Below are 17,277 nucleotides of genomic sequence, written 5' to 3' on the forward strand. Positions count from 1 at the left end.
CGTCACCCATTGGTTTGTGGACTGCCGTTTGGAAGCCTATAGGTCAGCATTTTGGCAATCGCCATCTTGTTTTTTTGCTACCAGTGAACCAGTGAGGTGACCATATTTGGTTTGTGGAGGAGTGACACTGCGGTACCGTATACGTCTCTGGTAGCGACCTGTCAATCACTGTGTAGCCCCGCCCCTAAAGCATCCCCTGCTTTATGGTCTGTTTGACTCTAAATGGAGCATCATTTACTAAATGAACATCATGCTGTATTGAAGAAGACTTGAAACTAGAGATTGAGACCATAAACTCATGTTTACAATGTTTACTGAGGTAATAAATCAAGAGAGAAGTAGAGTCATTTTCTCATAGACTTCTATACAACCAGAGGAGTCGCCCCCTGGTGGACATTAGAGAGAATGCAGGTTTTAAGACATGAAGCTTTGGCTTCACTTTTCAGGACCGGATGTTGCCCCCCTGGACACAAACAGTGGCCTCCTGGGTGAAAGTCCTCACGTAAATAGCAAGTACCTAACGAGTCATGTTTCCCATGGGATACGAACAGGATCATCCCCATCCCCTCCCAGCCGCCCAAAACAAACTATACACTACATCCGTTGCTCTCAGGGTCTAATAATGATGTGAGTGGGTTTAAATTGGAGTATGTTGAAATCCTGCTGTGCCACATACAGACACTAAAGGATGTGACGGCATTAGACGCCAAGGGGCACTGACCAAGCAGTTGTATTTGACGAGAAGGGAGTGAGAACTTATTGTTGGAACTATGGTATATCATTTCCTACTCCTGAGGCACCTATGGCAGGTCGGCCTACACTGTAGCGCAAAAGTCCACCTTGACCCCCTGGTGGGCTTCAGAACCCCTCCAGCTGCAGTGAAAACCAACCCTTAATGATATCAGGTACTTGGCATGAATTAGTGCCATCGGGCTCAGGTCTTTATTCCGCCACATAAGTTTTATGAAGCGAGTGAGTAAACTACCCCTCATATAACGGAGTGCAACTAAACATATCTTAACAGCGGCACTAAATTACTGAGACAAGCGAGCGCTCATTCCAAACAGGGCTTGTTTTTTTTTATTAAAGACCTAGCAACAAATGAGTTGGTGAAGGAGAAAGACAAGAAGGTTATCTGTTTGAATAATTGAGTCCTATTTAGACGAGAACAAAACTTTGGGGGAGCAAGGATAAAATATAGCCGAGAAATCTCAAAAGTGAGTGTGCCATCAACGCGTGTTTAAGGACAGCTTTCAAAGACTTAATTATGAGAGAACATTCAGGGTTTTTAAGTGAGAAACGTTCAGTATTCAGTCTCACAAAGTCAATCAGTCTTTTCTGTTGTTACGGAATGGTTATGTTTAGGCATCTAAAACTTTGGGAAGTACTCGTACTCGCATGTTAGATGAGAAGGTTGATTGTTAGCTTAGCTTAGCACAAAGACTGAAAACAGGAGTTCAAAGCTAGCCTGGCTCTGTCCAACGGTAAGAACATCCACCTACAGTACCAGCAACGCCTAAGTTCACTACTTAAAACGTTATATTTCTTCTTTTCAATCCGTCCAAAAAAAGCAAAAGTGTCGCGAGTTGTCAGGCAACCAGAGGAGGCTCCAGCAAGTTGTAGCATTTAGCTGTTGCTAATAGCTTCTAGTAACATTGTGGTAAAATGTCTAAACAATTATGAATCACTTTTATTGCAGAAGAATGATGATGGACTTCTCTGATCCTGGCACACAAAGCCATTTGTTATATTTCAAGTTTGGGGCAAAAACAGACTTGTGTCAGTCGGACAAAATGGAATCACATGAGCACCAACCGAAAAGCAAAAGGGCAGAATAGCACCCTGGGAAAGTGAAGTAATTGTTCCCGCTCTTATCACTGGAGGCCATGTGGGCAGGAAGCAAACACAGAAAACCTAGACTCTCAATAAAGCAGACAAACCCAAACGGTCTCCTCAGATACCTGGTCGGTGGTGAAACAAAATGCCAAATTGAGAATCTGCTGCTCTTGAAAAAAAGTGATGTAGAAATTGGTTTGCTTTTTAAAAAAGCTTTCTCTCTGATAGAGAACCTCAAGTGTGAAAAAACAAAGCAGTTTAAACAATTCTTGAAAAAAAAAAGATAGATTTCAACCTTTAGCGTTCCAATTGGCAGAGACTTCTCTGAGACACACCTTCTCAGACAAGCCACGCCAGCTCAACATGCACTTGCAGAGTTGACAAGTAACACATTTTTAATAACAGCTGAGGTGAGCGGGACAGAGTTATGCATACACACACACACACACACACACACACCGAGCAGGCACTTGATTGCTTGGTTCCCTCATTTTACAGCAACAACAGTGCGCAGCGACAATGCGGGGCGCCTCTCGCCAACTTTCTCAACCTTGATTTCCCCGGCCTGTTAAGGGATGTAAACTGGCAGCCACCCGGTAACAAGCCCAGTTTCTCACAATTAACCCCAAATGCAGAGTGATGTGCATCGCAAACAGCAGCTGTAGCCACCTGTTTCACTCACGGCCCCGCTCTGACTTCCATTGGAGTGAGATATTTTTCAGAAAAAGCTAAACCTCGTCTCGAGCGCCCGAGCGAATAGAAAGCCCCCCCGGTGCTTCCGCCCTTGAATTACCGTCACGTTCCATTTCCCATTTTATTCAATCACTGTGTCAACCCGCATGTCTGTCAGCTCCTTTACCTTTCCAATAACAAATAATACAAATATCAGACTCCAGGTAGTTCAGGTATTTCTGCATTCCTTCACAAACCACTGCTGTGACATTTTTAATGACATTCATGCAGTTATTGGGGGGAAATTATTAAATATACGCAGACGAGGAAGCGTGTGGGAGAGGGATTATGCATTTCAAATCGTCCTCGGTGCAACGTATTAAGTGTATCCGACACCTTGAGGAGGAAACTGATTGCTTCTGTTCATGTGGGTAATATTTTCCGTGTCGACCACGGAGCGGGGAAATAATTACAAAAAAACGATCTTCTTCCACACCCAATTGCTTCCTCCGTGTTGCCCTTGTTGAGTAAGTGTGTGTGTCAGCGTGTACATACGTCAGTGTGCGCGTCTTTGACGGAAAAGAGATGAAAGAGAGAGTGAGATAGAAAGGGATGCTGTATTAGCTTGTCCCCTTGCATGACAGTGGTTCTATGGCTTTGCCCGAAACGGACGGAATGTTCTATTCTTCAATCTTAAAGGGTCAATTACTCATATTTTTCTCCAGGTTTTGAGGTATCCGTCTCTCGTGTAACGTTATGTAACAGGCGTTACCGAAAACAACGTTGCGTACAAAAAGCGTAAGTTTCATTTTGGTTTCACACGGGACACGAACTGCGGTCTCCTGGGTGAAGGTCCGTTGTGTAACGTTGTGAAATGATCGGCTAGGATTAGGCAACAAAACTAGTTGGTTGAGGTTAAAAAAAAAAACGTGACGGTTTGTGTTTGAACAATGAAGGAACAACGTATCTACTGTAAATAAACAACAACCGCCCCGAGCGGACTTTCTGAAGCAACATCACGTAACCATTGTAACAACATTACGTGAAAAACAACATTTCCTAAAGTGTTTGTTTGACTGATCTCACCTGATCTATCTCGACTGTCTCGGTTCTTACAGTCGTTATAACACACCGTAGCTTCGGACAACCGTCGCTCGTTGTATCGCGCCACTTGCTGACCAATTTCGAGGTATTCTTGATCTGCTGAAACAATTCCAAAAAATTTTCTTGCCGACTGGGCTGTACAGAAATGACCATGAAGCATTTGAGTTGGCTATGCATCATCAGATATTCATGTTCCTTTTGTTTGCACACAGTCCTTCACAGAATGTGCAGAGTGTTATATCGCTGTTTCACCTTCTATGAACCAATCTGTTATAAAAGTCCAATAACTGAAACCCTAATAATTGTGATGGGATGTGATTTGGGACGGGAAGTGCTGCTTCAAAAGTACCCAGTCATCACAAATAAAGAGCATATATAATCACGTTGTAGCCTTTGTATTATATGGGTCATCTGCCAATTCGGAAAGCAATAATGAAGTGTAATAATGTCCTCATAGCACTACGGCTAATTTTGTATTTAGTTCTGCTTTATTGCATAAATTGTATTAAAGCCATCAATCATAAAGGGGCCCGGCTCCTTTTGAAGGTTAGCTGCATGTGCCGGGCCGCTCGGGACGCTTCTTGTCATCGCTTGTTAACGCCGCCCCGACGTCTGCTGCAGGTATCGTAGCGCTGGTTTAAGTGGGACTGGTTCCTCTGAGCTGCACCACACACACACACACACACACAGGTGGACATTTAAAATATAACACCGAGCTGGAAGCTAAGTGCCTTGAACAGGGACACCTCATCAGCCGCTCAATCAATATCATCATTGATCGGTATTATTAAGCCCTCACTGTTAAGACTCCAGCAAGAAGCGGGCGCACAAATTGCATTCACGGGAGAAAGGTAACAGAGTTTGCACTTTTTTAAACACGTTTTTTGTCATTAGGGAGGACAGGCGTGACATTCTATTATGGTCATCTATTGTTTCAACTTCATTTTCACTTCTTCTTTCCTGCTGAAAGTCAGTGGAAGCAGTAACAGAATGCTTGCTGTCAGCAGGCTTTTTTCTTCTTATTAACCCTCTGAACCCTGAAGCACTTTCAGGCTGTGTTTCACTCCCGTCACATTTTACTCTCTGTGGTCTTGATTTTCACTGCAATATAAAAGTCCTCCTGCACCTCTGTGGAAACAGAACAGTCATGGCTGGAAGCAGAGAACTAAACAAATATATGTTGTGCTGTACCACACAATGACAATGCCATGAATCATAAAAAAGAAAAAAACATATTTAATAATCATTTGATAATATATTTTACAAATATTTATATCCAACATTGTTCCAAGTGTCCACAAGTGTTGCCAAAGCTGGGAAATAAAATGGAGGCTCTCCATGCGATACATATTGAACTATTCACATTTTTACATCCACAGCCTCTCCTCTCCTCTCTCCTCTCCTCTCCCCTCTTTCCTCTCCTCTCCTCTACTCTCCTCTCTCCTCTCCTCTCCTCTCTCCTCTCTCCTCTCCTCTCCCCTCTCTCCTCTCCTCTCCCCTCTCTCCTCTCCTCTCCTCTCTCTCCTCTCCTCTCCTCTCTCCCCCCCTCTTCTCTCCTCTCTCCTCTCTCCTCTCCTCTCTCCTCTCTCCTCTCCTCTCCTCTCCTCTCCTCTCTCCTCTCCTCTCTCCTCTCCTCTCCTCTCCTCTCTCCTCTCCTCTCCTCTCTCCTCTCCTCTCCCCTCTTTCCTCTCCTCTCCTCTACTCTCCTCTCTCCTCTCTCCTCTCCTCTCCCCTCTCTCCTCTCCTCTCCTCTACTCTCCTCTCTCCTCTCCTCTCCTCTCTCTCCTCTCCTCTCCTCTCTCCTCCCCTCTTCTCTCCTCTCTCCTCTCTCCTCTCCTCTCTCCTCTCTCCTCTCCTCTCTCCTCTCTCCTCTCTCCTCTCTCCTCTGTGTTCAGCAGCCTGAAGTTCAGTCACATTTCACCGATTTTTTGTCATGAGACTGTTGATCTCAGCCGAATTTATCATGGCTTCCTAGTTACACCGAAGAGCTCAGAACGTTATGTTTATTCAGGATCTGGTTATTTGGGGCAACATTTTAAATGAAACATTTGATGAAATATCATAATTTTAAGCTTAGTTTTGGTAGTTTTCTGACGGAAGCGTTCGTCACACATGATGTGTTTAAGGACTGTCGGAAAGATCCAAATCTGACAATAATGACACTTTTTACAGCTCCCGGCTAGGGCTAACGGTGCAGTTTTGGCAATTGTTTAAAAAAAAGATGCTTTTCCATCCCACCGGCGGGTTTTCAGGTTCAAGGTGATGCTTTCTGGTCGGGAACGTGCAACAGAGATAGTGACTCGACCATGAAGGGATGAGTGGGCCGTCTATCGTGTCCACACAAAGGAAAAGAGGTGGAGTTCTGCATGTGTCTCTCTGTGATGCTTAATTAGAGCGAGCCGGTTGGTTAATTGTTTGGCTGATACGGGTAGAGGAGGATGATGAGGAAGTGGAGGAGGAGGAGGAGGAGGAGGAGGAGGAGGAGGGGGGGACGCTTGATTCATGACAAGGAACCGCAAGTTTGAAGGGTGTCGACAGATAAGACTGCAAGGGTAATTAACAGAAAGAGAGAGGGATGCTGAGAGAAAGGAGAGAGATGGGATAGGGAGGAAGAGAACTGCCAAGCAGAATAAATGTCATAAAAGTGTCCCAGGATCCAATAATGACTTCAAAAAGAAAAGGGGGGGGGAATGAAGAGCTGGTGTGGAAGAAGGGAGATAAAGAGAGGAAGCGAATGAGAGCGAGAGAGCAGGAGAGAGGGCGATGATTAAGGGCATAATTCCATTTTATTACACGATGGTGCTTCAGCCCAGGATGCCAACTGGACAGGAGCGCCGCTTGATTCACGGAGAATTAACTTTAACACACACAAAAACACAAGCTTTGATTCTTCTCAAGGTTGACAAATGTCAAGTGTGAGCGAAGGGCGCGTAAACATCGCCATCGCAACAACAACCTTCGACACATTCCTGTGGAGAAGGAAGAGAAGGAGGTGGAGGTGGGGTGGAGTTAAAAACGGCCCTCAAAGCTCGAGATGGATCGCCAACCTGCAACAAGAAGGCCGAATATTCCATTTCTGCTAATACACCCCCGAAATGCAACACACTGGCCCTTTAAATGTAAAGATTATTATTATTATTATTAATACAGCAGACACTGAGGAGAGATATCTGAAACCAAAAGCACGGCCTTGAGCAGAACTCTTATCAGAAGACCAAAGCGCCGCTTGCCAAACAGCAGGAACAGAGAACAGACAGAAGCCGCTTTTCTCGTCTGATACACCTTGTTGTCTGTCTGGGGGGGGGGGCATGTGGAGAGGTGGGGGGGCCGACATTGATTCTTCTGTTAACCAGCAGATTGTCTGTTGTCTTTTGATCTCTTGACCCCAGACCTGCTTGGTTCACAGAGACCCACGGGATTCGAGAGTTTGGCGTCTGACCCCGAATACAAAGCAGGGGAGAGGGGGGGGGGGGGCGCATTCCACAGCCAAGGTCATGGGGGGGGGCTATTGCATTGACTTTTACTGCCCCCTGTCTGTTGGCGGGTCTTTAGTGTCGTCCCTTTATAAAGTGACCCGTGGCCTTTCATTCCAGCGGCTCCTTCTCACTATATGAGCATTCCCGTAACCTGGACCCTCTCGTTACTCTGGGCTTTTCCCTTTTATCACGTTCAATTCTTTGTTTTGCACTTTTTTTTTCAATGCAAAGTCTTTGACGCCAACACCCTTCACTACCACAAGCACTCTCTCTTCCTCTCCTCTTTCTCAATCTGCCTTTTCCCCTTTCATCGTTTCCCAATGAGATTTCTAACTAATCTCCATTTCCCCTTTCCTTTGTGGCATCTAATCAATCGCTCCCTCCTCTTCTCACCGATCACCTTTTTTCACTCCTTTTCCCACCATAGGTCCCCCCCCCCCCCCCCACACCCCCACACCCCCTCTGTGGGAGCCGATTCATCTGTTTTGGAGGTTTGAGAATGTTTGGGCTACACAGCCAGGTCTGCACACAGCTGGTTGCAGGTGTCAACAGCCAACATGAGAACAGATGGAGTCATGTCGTGTGTTATGGCTTTAGCATAACGTGCTGGGAGAGAGCTGAGGGCAACAAAGGGCTTTTCAGATTACAATGTCACACACGGAGGAAAGAAAAAGGCGAATCTCTTTCCTTTGGTCCAAATTAAAACGTAGTCAGTATTCCGTGTGGATACGGCCGTGTCAGCTTTTTACTTACTATGACGTTGGGTTTGCAGGACTTTTTTTTTTAAGAATATATTTTTAACATGCATATGTGTGCGAGAGTGCAGTTACGTGCGTCCTTGTGCAGCAACACGTGTTGCACGTATATCAGCCGCCGTGACAAACCAAAGACCAAGGCCGCATCCGGACGAACCCGGTCAGAGGGCAGTGAAGCTGGCATGCGTTCGAGGCAATCAGCATGAGACGATCAAGGTCAAGCCGGCTCCGAAGTGTTTTAAGTGTTTTGTGCGAATGGCAGCAGACTTGTATGTTGTTTGTTTAACTGGCCATCTGATAGCTGGAAGGATTCACGTCCAAAACTGCTGCCCATCCGGTCGATGGAAGTAATCAGTCAGTCTCGCTTAGATCTGTCCTTTGAGAGTAATCATGGACAGAATGTGAGGCATCGTTTCAAAATCAAGCATCACAAAATACATTTGTTTTTTTGAGGTTGACATGTTGACAGAGTAGAGACGGAGGTCCCTCGTTGTGTCTTGATTTACTTTCTGTTATTAGATCTTTGTTGAACCTTTGACATCACATTCAACGAGCAGTGAAGGGTGGTAGACTTTACATTTACTCGGGTTCACGACAGTTTGCGAAGTCAGGTGCTGTATATTATTATATTATATTATTATTTAATATTATTTAATTACATCATTACTCCATCTCCACAGCCTCATTTCCAGCATCTCTACATACAGGGAACACATTTCCTCCATTGGCACTGAACGTCGACGATGGAAGTTAATGGAATAATCCGTTTTACACGTAACTGACATCGCCACAAAACAAACTGCCACACGTCTACGAGCGCCTCAGCTGACGGGCTAAAATCTGAATGTTCAGAGTAGACAGAAAATGACTGAAAGAGTGGAGAAAGAGAAATGGCAGAGAAAGGAAGCCGTTTTGTGGAGATTAGGCCTCATGTCTAAGTGTAGGTCTGAGTGATGTGAAGTGATTTGGAGAATGTTGCAGCGTGTAAAGCTCTCATCTCCAGGACCTCACATTTATTCCCATCGGGTTCTCCCTCATTGAGCACAGCATTACAGAGGAGTGATCTTTCCTCCTCACTATACTTTTGTCTTGCTTCAAATCCCAGCCCTCTCATTCCTTCTCCTCCTCCTCCCGTCTTTCCGTTTTGCGTCCTGTATTTTCCCTTTTTCCTCTTTTCCGTTTTCTTCCCTTTTTTTCTTTGTATATTGTTTCTTCCTTCTCGTTACATCTCAGACATCTGGAGCAGAGACGTTGTCTATAGCACCTCAGCGACATGCTTCTATGTCGTAATAACCACCAGAATATTATAATCACAACGACGTATTGTCGTGTATGCTAGGACCTGTGGGTTTGTTTTACCAAGCTTTAAAAGTGGACAGATTTTAAGATAAGTTGAGACAGTTATACATAGTTCATAGTCACAGAAGAGGCAATTTAGTTTACTGTGGAGGAAGGCGACAAACTATCTGCACCAGAAGTACTGAAAATACTTGAACATGTTGTCGGTATCCAAGAAAATGCAGATCAGTAAGTCAAACATTTCCTAAGATATGATGCAGTTAGTGCCACGGTGTGTTGTTAAAGGGGAACTCGACCTTTCAGGTTAACATTTATTTACTCAGTTGATCGATGAGCGCTGCCAACAGAGGAGGTGAAATACAATTGAATGGTGCGACACAGCTAAGAAGCTATGAAAGCTTCCTCCATGTTGGACTGAAGACAGCTTTTCGCCTCCTTGAGTGGATCCTCTGATCTTGGCGATACCATCGAATAAATACGATTTTTGTCAGAAACATTTAGATTATCGATCACGCAGAGAAATCACAAAAGGAGAAGAGAATATTGATGTTCGTGAAAAAATATAATTATACTACTATGTTAGGTACTAAGTAAAACATACAAAGCAGATACAGACATGAAAGGTTACACATACACAATCAAACACACGCAGGCAGGTTGATAAGCACATTCAATTGTCTCCCCACTTAGAAAAAATGAATAGAGACACCATTGTCCTCACCGTGACGCTCTGCTTCAGGCGTACACGACTAATAACGTCTCCACCACTCGCTGCTACCGGGGCTACAAACGCTATGTGCAAGTTTAAAAGGATCAGAATCTGAGGAAGGTTGGCGTCACTACACTGCTCAAACCATAGAGCTCTTCTCTCACTGAGTGTAATCTCTCTCATCCACCGACTCTGTTTTTTTATCTCTCCAGCTCCCCCCCCCCTGAACGCCTGCTGCATCGCCCCTACTCCCCCGCCTCATCGCTCTCTTTCTCCAAATCCCGCTATATCCCAGGTAGGTAAGTAGAGCTCTGCCGTGGGCTTAATGAGCTGAGGAAGGGGCCCTGCTGGAGAATACCAGCGTGATCACTGCTACCTCTGTTCCCATTTAGGGCCAGGATTCGCTTCGCAGGACACAGAGACGGGGGGGAGGGAGGAGAGGGGGGGGGCGAGATGGAGATAATAGGGCAAAAGAAAAAGGAGAGGGAGCGACTGTAACAATGGCAATGTAATACCATCCACCTGCTGCCTTTTCCTTCTCCCTTCATCACCCACAGCTTCATCATAATTCATCCCCATCTCTCTCTCGCAGCAACGCCACCACAATCACTGCGTTTCTGTTTTCTTATGTGGCTCTTCAGGATTGGACAAGCTTCATTACCCCCTCTTTGATGTATTTCTTTCTTTTTCCTATCTCCCCCCAACACACACACACACACACACACACACTCACACACTCCATTTTCCCCTGCAAGTTTTTGCTCTCAGGTTTTTGACCCTAGAAATGATATCTTCTTATGAGAGCTGTGTTGTTTTCGATTTTTAAATTGTTTGTATTTATTTGTATTTGTTTTTGTTAAACTTTTTGTCAAATGTTCAAAAAGCTGTCTAGTTGCAGGGATTGGATGTAAGGGAGCAGGGTTAACAACATGGCTCGCCAGCGAGCTGACAGGTATGCTGTGTTTTGATGAAGCGGACGACGTCTCGCTTTAAGCATCGTCTGCATCGTCTTCGGCACTTCACCGGGGCGGTTAGCAGGAACAACACCTTGAAAAAAATGTGCCTCCAACAAACCGTATACCATGTGGCATCCACTTTCTACCCAGTAATTCATCTATGAGAAAATGACAGTCAGCAGCATTTTCTCACCTCTGACGCTGACACAGCTATGTCATACATCTCAGTTAAAGAAGAATCGGCAAATGACCCAGCCTGAAAAGCTGCTAGCGGGTCAACACTCTGGCTCCATGATGTGCAGCGCGAGGGACAGCGCATGCCGAGGAACACGCCGTCCAGGTGCCTCACTGCGGGTGCTGCCACGGCGGGAGATGCCGGCTGCTTCACTACAGTAGACGATCCATCGGCCCACACCTTATCACCAGCTAGATCCTTCCGCCAAATCATATGCAGCCCTTCAACAGTCAACTGGGGTTGGACACTAACTGACACGTCACCCTGAACCGGACCACAAGTGATACTCACTTGCAATGGAACGGGTAATGGAACAAAACCCAAATCACAATGCAAGAATCCACCACTCCAGTGTCTCTTAGAATGTTAAGTTTAACCTGCACACTACTTTCAACCAGTGCGACTAACCCATCAGATGCTGTGCCCTCTACTGTTATAACAGCAGCAGCCTCTACGGTGGGTTTCGACTGACCGGAGAACCTCCTTGCTTTCAGCAAGGTGCAATCATTTTTCCAGTTCCCTCCTCCTCTGACATTATCTAGCTGTTCCATCTCGCCCACCAGAAGCAGACTTCTGAAGAGCTGCCTCACCTACCATTCTTAAAGTAAGTGTCATTTTTAAGGTGAACCCCTTCAGTCATGTCAATAAAGCTTTGGTGTGTCAGAACAGACTCTTCAGCCAAGACTGCATCCTCACTGGGAGTTGGTCCTTTATGTTCATTAATGAATGTAGTAACACGCAAGTTTTAGAGTTGCTCAAAGACAACCAGGTTACAAAGATCCTCAAATGTGCTAACTTTGGATGCGGTACACCTCCTGGGAAATCAAGTCACACCAAATTCAATTTGCGTCTGGTTTTCTAGTTTCTTTCTAGATCGGTATGTCCTGGGTACAAGTTAATTAACCTTCAACAGTGCTGACTTGACTGATTCATAGACCTTACTATCTGTTACACTCCAAGCTGAACAGGCCTCTTGTGCTTTCCCAGTTAGCACGCACTGTATTAACATAGTTCTATAGAGATCTGGCCGGTGTTTAGCATCTGCAATTCGCAGGGAAAGGTGTCTGGATCAGAATCACCGTGTATGGGAAGTAAGCGAAGGTTGTTAACCAGGTCAAACTGAGAAGCAATGTCTTCTGGAACTCTCTGGTTGAGACACATCTGACAGCTTACTTTCTCTTACCAGCTCTAACTGATACTGCTCCACATCCAATTTTGCATCCTCCATTTCCTGTTTGATAGTTTAAATTTCTACCTCCTGTTGTAACACCTCAACCTCTCCAACTCTGGCTGCTGTCAATTGCAACTGCAACAATTCTTTCTGTTGTTCAAAGGTTAACGTTGTTGGACTAATCTCTATCCTTGGCACTGAGTTGCTCGCTGGCCGCATACACAAAACTACAGCCTCCACCAAACGCTCTCAGCAAGTGTTCAGTCTTTTATCTTTCTATCTGGAATTTCGACCTCGTAACATTCTGAAATCTTCAGAACCGGCTCTGAAGGATTCTGAAGGAAAGTCTCCACAAGAGAAGCCGTCGTCACAAGCTAGCAGCCGCAACAACTCAATGCAAACCTTGAATGGGATGCATGTGAGAAACCAACCTGGGGTCACAAGTGGACAGGCGACCCACCGCTATAACGATGCTTAATATGACAGCTGGAACCGAAGCGGCAGTGACCGGCACAACCAAACCAGCTGAGAGTTCTCCTAAGTGCAAAATAGCTTTGCTGGCAGCTTTGTCAAAGAAAGAGAAGCCAAACTCAAAATCAGCAGCTGCATTAGCCCAACAAATACCGGGGCATCCAAACAACAAGGGTGAATTAGACTGAAGATAATTTACTCCTGACAGAAGTAGTCATTTATCCCGGGCGAGCTCCGACAAATGGGCTCTGTGCATGTGACAGGGAGGGAGACCAGTCAAGTTTAAGTGCCCATTAAGTGTTATTTTAGAAAAAACAAGTATAGCTATTTACACAAGAGCATGGGGTGTGGAGAGCAAATGCAGCAGTAGTGAGTGGGATGTATTGATGACTGAGCAAAGTGTTGCAGGCAGCAAGATGTGTGTGTGTCTGTGTGTGTGTATATATATATATACCATCTTAGTTCAGCATGCTGCTAATAAGCTCTTAACAAAATAATTGCAAGTGAGGAAATGTTATTAGTTCTGTAGAATGTTTTTCGTAAACCAAATTACTGGACAAAATTTGAAAATTTGAGCTGAAGGCAGAAGAGGAGGCTCATGTTGCAACCATCAATATCTGTACAAAATGTTGTGCATATATTAATAGTGACGATCTATCCAGTAAATGTCGAGATCTTTCACAGGATGAGTGAACACTTTGACCTGCAGGTGGCGCTGGATGATAAGTAATCAGCAAACGTCACTGTCAGTCGTAGTTTTATTGGAAAAACTTTTCTACTAAAGATCAAAAGTCTCTGCAAGACCTGCAGCGAGCTCCATGGAGCCACCAGGAGACGCTACTGAATCAAGTGTCCGATGACGCTTCAGCTGCATCGCTTTGGAGTAGAGGCTGAAATCTCAACGATGGATATCTCAAAACGTACCACGACGGCTCAGTCAAAACAGTTCAGTGGACGGGAAGTACAGTTTCATGGATGCACAAAAACTTCGCGTTGGATTGTCTCTCAGTACATTTACTCACGTTTTGTACTGAGGTAAACTTTTGAGGTACTTTGTATTCTTATTCTCCAATTAAATCAAGTAAAGCTGTACCTCGCTGCCACTTAGCCGCTTCTCAGCGGATAGACAGCTCTCTGAGGTTACCTTTGTGTTTTAGCACGATTGTACGACGTGTATTAAACTACAACTTCAAGCCCATTGTTTGTATGTTTGACGACGCTTTACACTACTGATTGTATTAATTCAATTACACAATACAGCGGTGGTCGTTGCAGACACACCTGGTGGAGATATGCACTCTACTGAGCTGCACCTTTACAGCTGCCACATTAGTGATGGACACGTTGTTGCATCAGTAACTATGGTCCAGTGACATTACTTATATTTTGCTGAAATGGGGCAATTCTGCACAATGAGTACTTTTACTTTTGGTACTTTACGTATATTTTGATGCTCAAACTTTTGTACTTGAACTTTTTTGAATTGCAGGACTTTAACCTGTATAAGAGTATTTCTACAATGAGGTATTACTACATGTTTGAAGTAAATCAATCTGAGATACTTCAACAACTGATCACTCATGTCCCAAATGATTATTGTCAGATCAAGAGTCAAACAAGAGACAATGCTTCATTCTCCTATACAGCGGACTTAGCTTTCACATTTGTGCTACTCGGTTGTGCACACACCAGTGTTTCACTTTGGCATCAGCATTTATGTCCTTTAACTGCAAGAGGACGCGTCATGTTGTGCGTCTTGATTTGTTAGTCCCAGCACTGAAAGATAGAGGTCAACACTGAAACAGCAAAAACCTGAAATGTCACGGGTCAAAGTTACTCACAAACACGATGGAGGTCTGGCACCATATTTAGTTTATTCTCCACTTTTCATACAACAACAAAAGCATGTACTGGATGTAATATAAACATGTCAGGTTTTCCTTTCTCTAAATGTTTGTTGTCAGATCTTTTGTAAAAGTTGGTTGTATCATCCAAAACTCTTGCTGACATTAAAGTAAAGCGGAGCTGTTAGTTGTTGTCTCCTGGAAGACTCATCACCAGTGTTTTGCTAAATTGTGAATATTAATGCGGCCCTACTAACAGCCAACATATGAATATTGCAGTGTGATAAATGTTAATGGACCCATGGGATTAAGCCCATTTGTTCCACCTGACAGAGAATGACCTCACGATCTAATCTAGATCAGCAATAACAACATTAGTCAAACATGTAATGTTACAAACCTGATTGGACACCAGGAGAGTGACGTTGCATCAGAAACCTCTACGCTGCCAGCTATGTTAAACACACACACAGCTCCACCAATCGTAGACACCGTGTGAGAACAGGGAGTAACTCAGAGATCATTGAGCTCTGCATCAACACACTGGAACCATATCGAGGGCTGTGTTTCCTTTCACAAGTGCATCACGAGTGCAGCTCTGAGACCAGTTTCTCTGGTCAGGTCATTATAATAGGAGATGGTCAGGGACACTTTAATAATGATCTTACATCAGCACAATCTCTCTGAATGCAGGGCAGTACTCCCCCACCAGTGATGGTTACACAGTTGCGACTATAAAAGAGTGCAAGGAGTCTTAAAATGTCCAACCACAACTTTCAGGTGGCAGATGGACGTTGATTGCACTCTTTGAATAGATTTTGTTTTCCATAATGTCCAATTAAAACAATTTAACGCATCTGGTACATAAACTCAATGACCTTTCTGGTCACCAGGCTTAGTTGGTGCAACCAGCAGCAGCACACAAATATAAGAGCTGACTGCATGAAGGCGAGATGCAACAACAATCACTTTGGTGCATCGTTGTGGCACAGCACAGATCTCGTCCAGGATCTTCTCATTGGCGGTAGCTTCACGGACTGCTCCCCTGGCAGGATGTCAAACTCCACCGACGGTCACTGTCAGCGGGAAACAATCACTTTTTAAGAGCATTTCACAAACTGGTTGTTTCCTTGTTATTAACAATAAATGGTGAAAGGATTTTGCGGCTGAGAGTCGCTGTCAGTGGGATGTGGAGGTGTGCCCGTGATAAACTGTCACAGAGGATCTTACCGACTGACATCATCAAAGGAGCTTTTCACTCCAGACAGGAAGTAGTCGCTGGCGACCGTCCAGCTGAAGTGTTCCTCGCAGTAGTTGATGTCTGTCATTGTTTGGCAGTTGGATGTGGTAAAACCAGGACTACTGCAGCACTGAACCCTCCATCTGACAAAGAGCAATAATGTGGTCACATACATTAGTGATGAAACATGTTAACATAGAATACAACTGGATTGTTTTTATCAACCTGCACTACATTTAAACAAATATTTCTCTTACTTTTTAGTACAAATTATAAGAGTATGATTTTTTTTCCAGTAATAATAGCAAAAACAAGTGACTCACTTCCTGTCCTGGTAGAGGCCGCTGTGAGTACTGTGGGCCCCTGCGATCACTTTATTGTCTCCACAGTTGAAGTTCATTGATTCCCAATATTCGTTAACAGCATTTGAGCAGCTGCGTGTTCTTTGTCATTTGAAGGCCTTGCAAGAAAACGCACAAAGTCGATCTTTTTGGTCGTTATTGTAGAAAGAAATCAGCATGTTAGAAGACTTGCTGAGTTTTACAGATGAAGTTATTGTGAATGAGATCCTGCTTGGGTAGATACAGTATCATGCATCTTTACCATCAGAACTTTAACATGAAAAAAACCCACAACATTAAGACTTTTTATGACCTTATACTCAAACCCGGAGTTTCATCTCCAGCCTATCAAAGACAGTAATGTTGGAAGGTCTCAAAGGGTTAAACATGACTCGGATGTCAAACGTCAATCGTAGTGCTTCTGGATCTCAGTGCTGCGTTCAACACTGTCCATCAGCCGATACCTTACCCGGACTGTCTGGCACGGTCAACGATTGGTTCAAGATCGGCGACATATCTGAGCGATCGAGCATGATCCTCAAGGCTCCATCTTTGGACCTCTTTTAACCTCTACATGCAATCATAAAAAGCAACATCGTTTGTCATAATTATGTGGACGATACTCATACTGTGATGACTATGATCCAATAGACTTGCTGCATCACTGCACTGACCAAATAAATGGTAACGTGCACCACAATCCTGTACTAAAATCATTGTCTTTGGTGCTAAAAAAGGTTTATCTTGACTCCCTTTATCTTAATTGAAAACCAGATCAAATGTGTTTTATTTGTTAGAGATGTCTATCAGACAGTAATTAGGTGAAAGTAATCATCAGCATGCCCACTATGGGTAAACAAGTGGATCACTGCCAAGGGAAACTCATGAAACATGAGTCATTAAATAACAGAGGATCACTTTTAATCTACTGAACTGCAAAAGATCCAAAAGGGATGCATGTCAATAGTCTCTCATATTCTCACTTTTATCTCGATTGAACCTGTCCTCAGTTATAGGAAATCTAACTTTGTCTTTTGTCTTTCCCAGAGACTTTCTATTCTTCATGAATAGAAAACAAGTCACCTAAGAGGATCAGAAATATACACATGTCTTAGATGCATCACTATTTAATATTCAAATACAATACTGAGCAGAAACTAACTCAAAC

The sequence above is a fragment of the Pholis gunnellus genome (genome assembly GCF_910591455.1).
Source record: "Pholis gunnellus genome assembly, chromosome: 3".
In the NCBI taxonomy this organism is placed as follows: Eukaryota; Metazoa; Chordata; class Actinopteri; order Perciformes; family Pholidae; genus Pholis; species Pholis gunnellus.